The sequence below is a fragment of the Falco punctatus genome, assembly GCF_963210335.1.
Source record: "Falco punctatus genome assembly, chromosome: 12".
NCBI classification, from domain to species: domain Eukaryota; kingdom Metazoa; phylum Chordata; class Aves; order Falconiformes; family Falconidae; genus Falco; species Falco punctatus.
In genome coordinates, this window is record NC_137592.1 from 5,039,717 (window position 1) to 5,052,275 (window position 12,559).

The following is a 12,559-nucleotide window of genomic DNA, read 5'->3' on the forward strand; positions in this document are numbered from 1 at the left end:
GGTGGGTAAAAGCCATTAGAAATGCTCGCGTACTGACTGCTAACACCTAGAAATGCTGGTAGATGAGAAGGGCGGGTGAAAACAAACCCAGGCCAGCACTGAAGGTGACCCAGTGATTAGGCTCTGAGGACTGACACAAACTTCTGTGTCACCTTCTACTCCTCCACAACCTTTCTTCGCCCAAGCCATGAAGGATGCCCCACAGTCCTGCTGCAGCGGTTTGAGCTGCTGTCACCCCCAGCCATTTACCAGCTGCTCTTTGGCCACAGACTCTCAGCCCCAGAGCAATGTCAGCTGGAGGAGCTGTGGCCCCCCATCTCCTCTGCACGTGGGCAGACTCTGAGGTATACGCTGAAACCAGGGCCATGGTGGTTTTCAGGCTGCCTACGAGGAGAACCCTCAGAGAAGGGTCTGCCTCATCAGCTGAGCAGCCATCCCGCTTCAGTCTGTCCCCTGGGAACCAGAGCCCTGAGACACCAGCTAACGCCCTGGAGCAGCTGAGAGCAGAGGTGGGCACCCATCCTGCTCTGCTGTCCCAGGGCAGGGGCAGGAACCTGCAGCAGCAGGGCAGAGTGCCCAGGGGAGAACATTTACACCATAGATATTTAACATTTAAATCTTGCCAAAATGTATCTGTCCCTTTCCTCTGTGCCTCAGCACTCTGCCTGGGAAACAGTGTGATCCTCCCTCCAAGCAGCATGTGAGATGCTTAGAGGTTGCTGTAGAAAGGAGATAAAACTGCCTAAAATTGAGAAGCGTGGCCTTCCTCTGTCTCACAGACAGGCACTCTGTGGCCCTCCCACACAGGATCAGGACCCAAGGGCGCAAAGGAGCGTGACACAGTTTGTACCGCATACTGCTGTCCCTGCTTATCTGCTAATTTAGTGACAGACTTGGCAGTGGGTGAGTTCAGCAACTTTGGTGGGCAAATGTTCCTGCTTCGAAGCTCCAACTGTCATTCATTCAGAGCAGGAATCTCACTTGCCAACTCCGTACAGAACATTAGGACCAAATACAAATTCCAAAATTCTGCCAGTTCTCTAGAGCTGGGCTGCATTATATAACGGCAGATCGCGCGGGGTGCTTTCCGACACTGACTTGATAGTCTCAATCAGGCGGAGGCAACGTGGGTGGAACTCTTATCATACCAGGCTGACTCTCTGTGAATGAGCAGAGGACTTGCACGTTCTAGAAATAGTATGTGCATTAGTATTCCCACATGAGAAACTTGGGCACACTGCTTTTCCTTTTCTCTCCCCCCCCTTCCCTTTTTAATAAAGGCTCAAAATAAACTCCAATTCTGCAAGCGCTTACTAACAAGCACAGCACGCACAGCAGCGAGTCCGTGCAGGATCACAAACATCTGAGCGCCAGGTGACAGAAAGATTTCGCTATCGGCTTGCCCTAGGCAGGACCCAGAATAAAACTCTGAACCTGGGGAGACGTTTTCCATGGGTTTCAGCAAGGTCTGGGACTTCAGCCTGCCTCTGCTTGCACAGCACCTAGCACAATGGAGCCCCGTACCTTGACTGGCCTTTCTGGGGATGACTATAAAATAAATGGCACAAAGCGCTCAGGAAACAGACTTTTGAATGGCAAAAAGTCTCCTCTGAAGCATACAAACAGTTTTGTTTGTGCATGGGCAGACAGAATAAGGCAACAGTAAATGCCCATAAAATCTCATTTTTAATCAAATCTTTGATTTTTGCCAAACCAGTTTTAGTTTGTACTGCTCTTGTACTTCCTCAGCTATTTGTCCTTTTGTATGTTTAATATTTAGATATCTTTTTTATAAGTAAACATGTAACGTGCTCCTGGCAGTTTCTATCCCAGGTTTCAAGGCAACATGATTTAAACTCCGTGCATTTAAAACCTCCCAGAACTTGACCTATAATGCAAATCCGTACAGTCTTAATTATAGTAGCACCAGCAGCCACCGCACGAGTGAAATAGTTGAGCTTTCGTTACTAAAGAGGCACAGTAGTTAAGGTCTGTCAGTGCTCCTGTTACAATCCCCATCTTGAAGAGGTTATAACTTGGGCTGTGTAAATTTGATTGAGCTGAAACTTGGGACTCAGACTGTCAGTCCATATAGGGAATTATCTTATGAATAATTGGCTAACCCATTGCTTGATTCACAGACCTTTATAAAATGATTTTTAATGGGTTTTAATGTTTTTTTCTTTTACTGACATCTAGGGTATGAATTTGGTACTTCTAGCTCTTCTGAAGCTCCATACTGAACAGCATATATATAGGTACCCAAGTTAAAGCCACAGCTACCCAGAGGAGTTCCTGGGGCACACGTGTCCCACTTGCCCACCTATGTGTACCCATACACCGATAAGAGACTGTGAACAAGAAATGGCACTTAAGTCTATCTCAAAAGAGAGTCCTAAATGTGTAAGATAAAGAGGGCATAAATGAATTGAACAGGAGGGAACTAAAGCTCATAAAATGTGTTTGCTTTGTACATCAGCTGCATCACGAGATGCTGCTGGTCACACACCTCATCACGCTGGGAATGGAAAATGCTCACTGAACCCATGATCCAAAATACAGCTCTGGCACGTTACAGCACAGTGTATGGGTCAACTCCATTACCTATAGATGCAGCAAGGATAGCTAGGGACAGGAAAACATCTGGCAGGCCGTTGGTCACTATCATCTTTGCTAACAGTTTCTTATAATCTTTTCATCTTCCTGGGCTTTATCTTCCCCAAAAAAACATGTGGAAGTGGGTCCCACATGTGCATTGGCATCACTTTAAAAGGGATGAGCCATGCAACTTTGAACATTGAGGGTAAGCTTAAGTATCACTTTGTGTTACAAAGGATTTGACTGACAATTGCTCTCTATAACACTTTTCTCTAGCTTTAAACTTCTCAGAGGCGGTGTTTATCACTTCAAATCACAGTAAGCTGAAGTGTTGCATGGTTGGTTAAGATGCAGACTTGCAGTTTTCCTTGACCCTGACAGAAAAATACAAGCCCAGGGCTAGAAAGATGAGCCACAGGCTGTGATCACACAGGTTGCTCTCATGGAGCCAGACCCCACAAAGTTTCCATCCCCACCTCACCAAATGGGTACAGAGCAGGGACACCATGCTACATGCCCGAACTCATGAGCATCATCTCCATTGGGTTCAGGAAGTGTTTTGACCAAGCCAGGCTGCAGCATTGGGCTCTCTTACTGCAGGGTTATTGTGCACAAGTCACAGTGAAGCAAAGCGCCCTGAGAAGCCAGGCTCCTCAGCAAGATAATCCACACACCCAAATGCCCCGTTCATCAAGGCTGCTCTATTTGGCCTCACAGAAACTGATGATGGCACAAGCACAGAGAAGTCAGTCCTTTTGAGTCACTGCTGAGATCCCAAGTAATTTACCTAAGCAGGTCACTACCTTCAAGCCTATGAGCTTGAAGGAAAACAGGTCGTCGACACAAAACATTTTTTTTGATTCATTTTCTGACTCTGGCTCCTAAGTTTGGGGAGATGCCCAGCTAGCATGAGGTGAAGAATTACAGCCAATTCAGGCCACAGGGAGATAGCGCCCAGCAGCACAGAGGCAGCTGAACTCGGAAGGGATAAGCAAGTCACATGGATAGCAAAGGCTAAGCGAGGCTCCCAGCCCCTCAGAGGCAGATTCTTGGGGAGGTTCAAACCAAGAACAAATACTGAGGTTTAAACTAGTCACATGTCCAAGGACGGCACACGGTCACACTTCATCTCCAAAGTATCTGCTCATCAGTGAAGAAGGGCAGGATTGCTGGACACACTCAGTCTGATCCTGACCAAATAAAATCTGCGGGGTGACTACTGATCTTTTAGCACAGCAGTTGTTTATGAACAAGATCTTCTCAGGATCGTAAGGAGAAGCTTTGCACACTTCTGTGCAGGATTAGATCCAAGGAGGTCAAACCCTCCCTATGAGGAAATCTGGAAAGTTCTACTCTGTATGTGGCAGGTGGGAAAAGGAGGAATTGCAGACATTTTGTCTTGAAGAATAAATCCAGCTAGAGCTCAAATCAATTTTAAACAGAAGTAGAATAACGGAAATAATTTGCTAACCTGAGAAACCAAATATCAGCAATCAAAAAAAGTCAGTTGAGAAATTTCCATTGAGAAATTAGTTTTGCTGCACAGGATGGGGAAAGATATAGCTGTTTTCTTGTATGCTGCTGAACACAGTCCTTTCTTCTTCCTAGCACGCTTGGTGTGAGGGACAGTAGAGAAGGACAGTGCAATAAAAAAGGATTTTCCTCCTCTAACCCTGCTCGATATATCCCCTACCAGAGGAATCTACTTGGCCTTGGGTACTGCAAAATTCTTAAGCACATATTTGTCTTTGGGCACATCAGCTGTACTTACATGCTTAAAGTAAGCGTGTACTCAAGCATGCTGTTAGATTGGCGCCTTAACATCTTTTGTAAATAATGTCTATTACATTGCTTTTTAAAGCTTCAGCTTTTAGTCACTGAGGATGCACTGAACTGAAATTTAACATACACAATCATAATTCTCTATATTCGTTTTATATTACTATTTCAGGTGACATTTCGGTTTAGCTTTAGCAAAGAAGAAATGCACACGCTTTGCAGAACGTAGCATAGCTTGTGTGATGATCTAGATGAAAAAGAATTAATTGTTGAGATAGCAGAGATCTTTCTCTGCATTTAAAAGTAAGGAAAGCTTTACCATGGGCTTTCTTCTTTGCCATATTTGTTCCATGCATTTATTTCAGCTTAATTGTTAGAATGCTTACAATAATATTTTAATGCAACTCTCTGTAGTCAGAAGAATGTATTATCATATAGCCCAAAGCTGCACGGAAGGACACAGTGCTGAGGGGCAGCGGGAGAGGTGGTGAATAACCTGTGATAAGAGCCCACTTCTTTGAGCTGTCTGGATAGTTTTGCCACCATTTGTTAGTGTCAGCACAAATAATTTTTATGGTACAGTATGAATTCTGACTGCAGTGAAAAGAACGGTTTCTACCACCAGTATGAATAAGATTTCATTCAATTAAAATAACGTGCAAGTACATTGTATAGTATTACATAGAAAGCTGATGTGCATTAAGTATGAATGCTGGAGTTGGGGCGAGTTATTGTGCTAATGCTATTGTTCAGTGAGCAACTATTCCCCAGCATGTAAAAAAAAAAAAAAAAAAGTAAGGGAAATTAAATACAGAAATCAGAAACACGTACAATGTTTGATATTATCATACTGAAATTAATGTATTCACAATTTAGACTTTAATTTGCCCTATTGTATTAAGTTTCACAGCATCTGAGCACCTAGAGAGAGAGAGAAATAGAAGTAAACACATGGAGAGAGAGATCCATAGCCTATCTGTGCTGAAATACACCACCCTCAGAGGCTGCAGCGATAGGCGCTGTGGATAAACTCTGGGGAAACACAGGCCGTGTCATAGCACCAGCCTGAAAGTGCTGCTCCCCACCAGCAGCAGGGAGAAGTTTGGTCTAGATGTGGCTGGAGCGGTGTGGTCTGCTGCGACCCTCTGCTCCTGAACAGCTTTGGAGGGCTCCTCAGCATGGGGGTGAGGCGAGCTACAGCCCCCCAGTACCCCTGGTTCACGCTACCCAGAACTGAAGGTGGAGGGATGTATGGGGATGCAGCCATGGCAGTTCCTAGGAGGAAGGCGAAAGTGTCTCGGAACTGAGGTGTATCTCAGACAGCCGTTGTACTCGGAGCCAATAAAAATGAAACTATTCTCTACTGAGACCTAATTAGCTTTTATATTCAAAGCCGTACTGCACATTTGTACATTGCTTATGAGCAGGACTAAAAAATATATGTACCATGACACTATACTTTTTAAGTGTCTATTGAATGCTTTTCCCATTCTCCAAGGATTGCCTTCTTCTTAGATGTATACATTCAGCGAATACGACGAGGCTAATTATTTTTCCCTGAAATGATCAGTGCTTGTCTCTAGCAGTTTGCACAGAAGCATGGACCTCACATCTTCAGCCTGGGAACTTAAAAAAAAAACACAAACCAACAACAAACAAAAAACACACACACACAAAAAAAAAAACCAACCAAAAACCGACCAAAAAACCACAACTGCCTTCGAATCCTAAGACAAAAAACTGTTCGGTAAACAAATTTCCTGCCACAGGCTTACTCTTCTATCAGAGCCCCCGTGCACGTCTGAGCCTTTTTGCTATTTTTTTACAGGGGTTATATATTTTTTCTGTTACCTTTCCTGCCTGTAAAGCAATCACGGAGAACGGCGGGAGGCACCATCAATATGCAAATTGCTGCCAGATAACTGGTTTCGCTGGTTCCGCCTTGGGAAGCGGCCCCGCCGCCGCGGGGGGGATCCGCGGGGCCCGGCCGCCCCTCCGCGCCCCTCCGCTGCCCCCTGCGCGGCTCAGCCCCGGCGGGGCCCCCGGCGCAGGGCTCGGCAGAGGGCAGGCACCGAGCAACGCGCTCCTTTGATTGCCGCTAATTCTCCCAAGTCGCGCCTGCCTTCCCGCTCGCTCCCACGGCCTGGGGGGCTTTTCTCCTTCTGAATCTCTTTGGCAAGGGGGACGCGAGCCCCGGTCCCTCGGCCTGGGCGGCACTGGCAGCTTGCTGCCGCCTCGCCCTCCGCGCAAGGGCAAGGTTTCTGCGCCTCCCCCGTCTGCTCACCTGCGGGGTGCTCCCAGGCGAGGAGGGGGAGCAGACTGGCTCACCCTGAGCTCGGGAAAACCTGGGCACGCTCCCGGACAGCTCTGCAGGCTGAAATCCATGCCAAGGCCCTCCCTTTTCTAACGCAGCGTTTGGGGGGTTAAAAGGAACCGCTGGTTTCCAAATTAAAATGCAAGTATAATTCACAGGTAAACGTCTGCAAAAGTACGGGAGACCATTTTAAAAATCACAAAGAGAAACTGTGATCTGCGTTTGCTCTGCTGGTAAATTCAAAGCAGCGCTTCTTATTACACTAACCTTTTGCAAGGCATCTCTCAAAACCATGGACTGCGCATTTGGGCATTTAAAAAAAACCCAAAAAACAACCAACCAAAAAACCCAAACAGCCCAAAGTAAACAATACAGCTAATTTGTAAGCATTGAGATGTGCAGTAAGTTTAACACAAACATTCCTGTCGGTATGGCGGTGGCCCCATATAACACAATAAGATACAATTCAGACCTGTGACGGTCTATTGCATGCATAATATGCGTTTTTAAAATTGCCTGGAAACGTATTCATACGGTAAAATCTAATAGTTCAGGTGGAGCTTTTACTCTTGATCAAATAATAAAAATTGTTAGAGACCACTCTGTCATCTCATTGCTTACCAGCTTCCACGAGGACTGTTTTACGTTCCCATTTAAATAGGACAGGAGAGCAAGAAGGAAAACATAAACCACAGAAGAGTTACTACAGACATTAACTTTTAAGCCAGAAAAGCAAGAGAGCTGAGAAAGAAAGCAGGGGAATTGTCTTCATCGCTCTGCACCCATGGAGGTTTCCTACAGCTGAGGCCTGGGGACGGCAGATCCCATTAGGGCAAGGTTGCGCTCATCAAGCCCCAGGAGCTGCCTTGGGCGAGGTGTCACCAAAATACCTTCTTTTTGTGCATTTCTGCCTGCCAGGGCAGGGGATTAGTGTGGACAGACAGAGAGAGCCCGTGGACAGATGAGACTCCCTGTGGGACGGAGTGGGTGGCGATGGCCTTGTCCACGGAGAAGGAACCTGAAGTGCAGACTAGTAATAGTAATGGTGATTACTATTAAAGCGTGGAGCTTTTCATTACTGAAAACTTCAAATAACCCTCCTGAACTATATTTGAGACGGGTTTTTTTTCATGTTAACTCCAGGTTTGATTGCTGGAAAAGGTTGACTGCTAGAAAAGGAAAAGCAGTGCAGTGCACAGCAGTGAGGAATCGAAGCCCTTCTTTACCAGAACCCCTGCCATATACGTACTGTCACTCACCTTCCAGACACTCAGTACAACCATTCAATCTATTGAATCAAGAGACTGTTTGATCTTATCTGCATCTGTGAGCTGACTGTCAACCTGCTTAGGCTGCATATTAAATCATCTATAGTAGCTGTATCAAGCTGGGATGATCTGTTAATTCTAAATTTATTAACCCTTAGAGTGCAGTCATCATGTTTAATCTAGTGTAGCCAGCATTTATTTTACAAGACTAAATCCTTCTTTAAGATATGGCTGTACTGTAGGTTAAAGAATCAGTAATGTGGAGGAGAGGGTGACTGGGAAGAGCTCACTTTGATCTCTGAAAGCCAGCTGACAGCATCGCTGCTCCAAACATATAAGTTGCGTGCTTGTGGCACGCTCGTGCATCCAGTGTGCGGTGGGGGGGGTGCACACATGTATGCACCCAGTAACACTTCCTTGCAGGCTTTTGCCTGAGATGAGAGAGGAGAGGCCTCGAGCAATGCCCGAGCCTCATGTCTCCACGAGAACTTAAAAATCAAAGTGCCAGCATGCCACCACAACACAAGTTGAGGGTGGCTGCAGGTAGAGACCTGCAAAGGCCCACCAACAAACCTCTCCTCCAGGTCAGCTCCCCGCTTCTTGGTCTGTAACTGCTGTCCGAATCAATTAGCAAACGCCCTCAGAGCGCTGAGGACCACAGCCGCTGCAGGACTCGCAAGTCAAGTGCTGCTGTCTGCCTAGGTACACATGCACCCCCACTCAGACGCATATATGTATAGAAATGATTTTGTGTAGATACATACATACACATCAATATGTTAATCTGTTCGTTACACACACACATCTCTCCCTGCCCCTCTCTCCTGTTATCTATTATCCTTGCACATTGCCGATGGTTATCAACATATTCACAGCTTTTATTTCAGTTGCAAACTGCTAGGCATGCTTCCTTTTTTGGTAATCACGTGCCTGGTATCTCTCTAATGTAGCCTAATAACAATTTTAGCATTCAGATGAAGCGATTTCATTCTGTGACTGCCTTTTCTATTAGATTTGATTCTGAGAAGCCCCAGTGGGTGCCTCGGAGGCAGAGATCTATCTGTGAGGCTGCAACCGATTCAATAGCAGCCTGAGCTAACCTTGACCTTTCCCTAGACCCTGCTCCATCTGGTGCCAGCCTGGTCCCCCCCTTCTCCTCCTCCTTGCTTCGCAGTCAGCATTGATCAAGGCGGAATCGAGCGTCTCTCTCCCTCCGAGGGCTGGGCAGTCGCGGAAAGGACGGCACATTTCAATATATGGAAATGATCGAGCCTCTTATGCAATCATAAACCTACACAGAGCCTCGTGATTTGATATTTCATTCACCTCCAAAGATTCTCCCCCTCCCTCCCGCCAGCAGGGATTTATAAACTATAAGACAACGGCTTTCCCCAACACCTGGAAATTATAAAGCTTGCTGTTTATTGGGAATGAAAGCCTGGCGATTGCAGCCGATGTACGTTGAGGTTTATTTATTTATTTATTTGCCGCTCGCCCGGCGCGCTCGGGGGTTTGGTATTTTTTTTTCCCAGGGTGGGTGCCCCCTGCCCCGTTCGGGCGGCGCCCCCGGCCCCGCGGAGGGCCCCGCCGGTGCCGCAGGCGCAGCGCCTGCAGCCTGCTCCGGCCCCGCCAGCCCGGGGCAGCGGCTCCCGCGGGGCCGGGCCGCGTCCCGCTCCGCTCCGAGCGGGGACGGGGCGGCTCGGGCGCGTTTCAATGGCTGGAAACGAGCAGCGGCTCCGGCAATGAATCGGCGCCGGCCGCTTCGTCACCTTCCCAGTTCTGCTTCGGTTTCTTCTCTGCTCCCCCGCGCTGGCGCTCGGCTCCCCGCTCCCCCCGGCCACGCACCACGGGCTCTGCCCCACCCCCCCCCGCGGCCCTCGGCTCCCCGCAGGCGGACGGCCGAACTGGGGGGTGCTGGGGGGCCGACAGGGGTGCGGAGCCGCTCGGCGCCCGGGGGCTGTGCCCGCACAGAGCGCAGCGTGGCTCCCAGCCGCCGCGCCGCCCTCGCTGCTACGACGTCCGCTTCCCTCGACAAGCAATTTTATTTTTCTCCCGAGGAATTCTGACATAACCACTTTTTTTTTTTTTTTTTCACCGCATACCAGCCTCGAGATTATATAACAGATTATGTAAAATTATAATTACGAGATAATATATGCAGGCTCTAATTATTATATAGTTTCCTGTGTATCTATAGGAACACGGCGCATATGTTCAGAGTCGGTTCTGCAATATTTGCATAGCCAACATTTCTGGCTGTAGACGTGGTGTAGAAAAGGAATGGATAAATAGTTGACGGCACACATGTATAAGGGAGATATATTACTTAATGGGAAAAAGTACCTGGAAATACATTTCTCTCTGTTTTGAGGAATTTGGTTTGCTTTATCTCCACGGGTAGTAAAAAATAATAGGAAGAAACTGTGAATTACATTGAAAAAATAGATATATTCAATTTGTCAGTTTAATATTACACTTCCTTCCTGCAATGCTACAAAGATTTAGAACATTTCCAAAACTTTCAGCTCTAATCTGTGTCTTGGGGTTTGTTTGGAGGACCTGCCACCACACGCCGGCTACAAATGAGTGTCAATTAATAACAAAACCCACTCTTCCTTATTTCTGCACTCACGTAATTTAACAGGTTTTGATAAAACCACAGATGCAATGGTGAGAATTTTCCAATGCATGTAGTATTAACAGTTTTCATTCTAAAGCACCAAAACTTCCTGAAATAGAACTGCTGAATATTTCTTTGCTTTTCCCAATGGCCATCTACACGTAGTTATACACTTGAAATATAAAGAATATTCATCTTAAAAAGGGGGGGTTGTTTTACCAGGAACCTAGCTGATGGAAACAATCTCAAATCTAGGCAGCTGAAGTAAGTACGCTGTCTTATTTGTGGCCTCCAAAATTAGAAATAATTTGAAAGAAGAAGTAGGAGAGTTTTTAGCTAGTGCTTTCCACCACGTAAGAAGTATCTGGAAATCATTCACCCTTATAACGCAACAGGATTCATAAACTCTTTGCTTTCTGAGCTACCTGAGCAACGACGTAACCTCTGCAGAAGTGCCTAAGCCCCCTTTGTTGTTGAAAAACATATTGTACTTATTAGTAAAATGTGAAATGGCTTAAAAAACAATTTGAGCTATGAATTGCCATCTGCTCAATGGGGGGAAACAGAAAGTAACTGAATATATTTTCTCACCTTTTTTTATAGCAACATAAACAACGCTCCAGAACACTATAAACTTCTAGCTGTACAAAAGGCGTTGGTACAGTTCGTCATGCTTCAGGTCAGGACTTCGTCCACACTGTCAAACACTGTTTCTTTTATTTATCTGCAAACGCCCCAAAATGTTTTTCCCTCCCTATTAAAGTTAGATGTCCTTTTTCATTTCAGGGATTAAAAGTTTGATCCTGCTTCTCACATGATACTCTGGAAACTGTCCCTGATAGGGAGCTAGCCTGAGATGCGTGCATGCCTGGAGCCGTCAAAATAAGGGTAATGCAGCATATACAACTTGTTCTGGTTCTCCGCGTGGGAGGGTAAGAGGGAAGAGTTTATCTTACCCAGCTTTTATGTAGGGCTTTGTATTGCTAGTGTCCATCGCAAAAGAAATTCATCTTTCTGCTTTCCCCGTCCCTTTTTGCAGAGAAAAACGGAGGAACCAAACAGGACTGATTCCTCTGGTATCAAGCTTTGCCAGTGCTGAAAGCACATTCCTCCAGTGCCTGCACACTCGGTGACCTCGCCGGGTGCTGCAGGGGCAAGGCTCTGAAATGGGCTGGGAGCGCAGGGAGGCCTCTGCCTGTCCCAGGAAGGCCACACAGCAGCGCAGTGCCTGCCCGGGTCTACGCCAGGAGCAAGATTCCCTGGGAATCCATCCATACTGGCACCTGCTGCTCCCCAAGACTCAGCTCACAGTGCTAACGCTCTAACGGAAAGAACAAAACATATTTTTGTTTTGTTTTTTTTGTTTTCCTTTCTGTGTAGCTGGAGTTATTTCTTTGCTCTCTTTCAGCTTTACACACCTGGGAGCCCAGACTTTTTTTAACCTGTTTGTTTCGTTTCTTGCTTAACAGCAGCTCAGCTAACCTGCCCTGAACACTCTGCTCCTACCAGCTACGGATCGGAGGGGAGAGCATTTCTGGAGCGCAGGGAGCCATCAAACCAAATGGCCAGGTTCAGGCACGTGGAGGACGTGAACTGGAAGACCTTGGGTTGGAGTGAGTTTTGCAAGGGGCGTGAGGACAGCAGAGCTGTGAACTGTTATGGCTCCATCCCACAGGACAAGCACGTTAGATAGTAATCCTGCAGTGCAGAAATTGTTTTTGTTTGCCTGCCTAGTGCCCAATGCTTTCTCCTCTCTGAAAGACCAACTCGTCAAAAGCATCATTTAAAAATATTAACAATACAAGGAGCAGCTTTTCTGCTCCCATGGAACTTGGCAGGAGTATAAATATGCAGTAAGGGAAGAGGGGAATCGAAAACTTAATAAGAAATGGAAATACAATGGCATACAAGTAGCCTGCACCCCTCACATTTTAATTTCTACCAATGTCCCTAGCAGGGCAGGGCACAGCAAACTGCCTC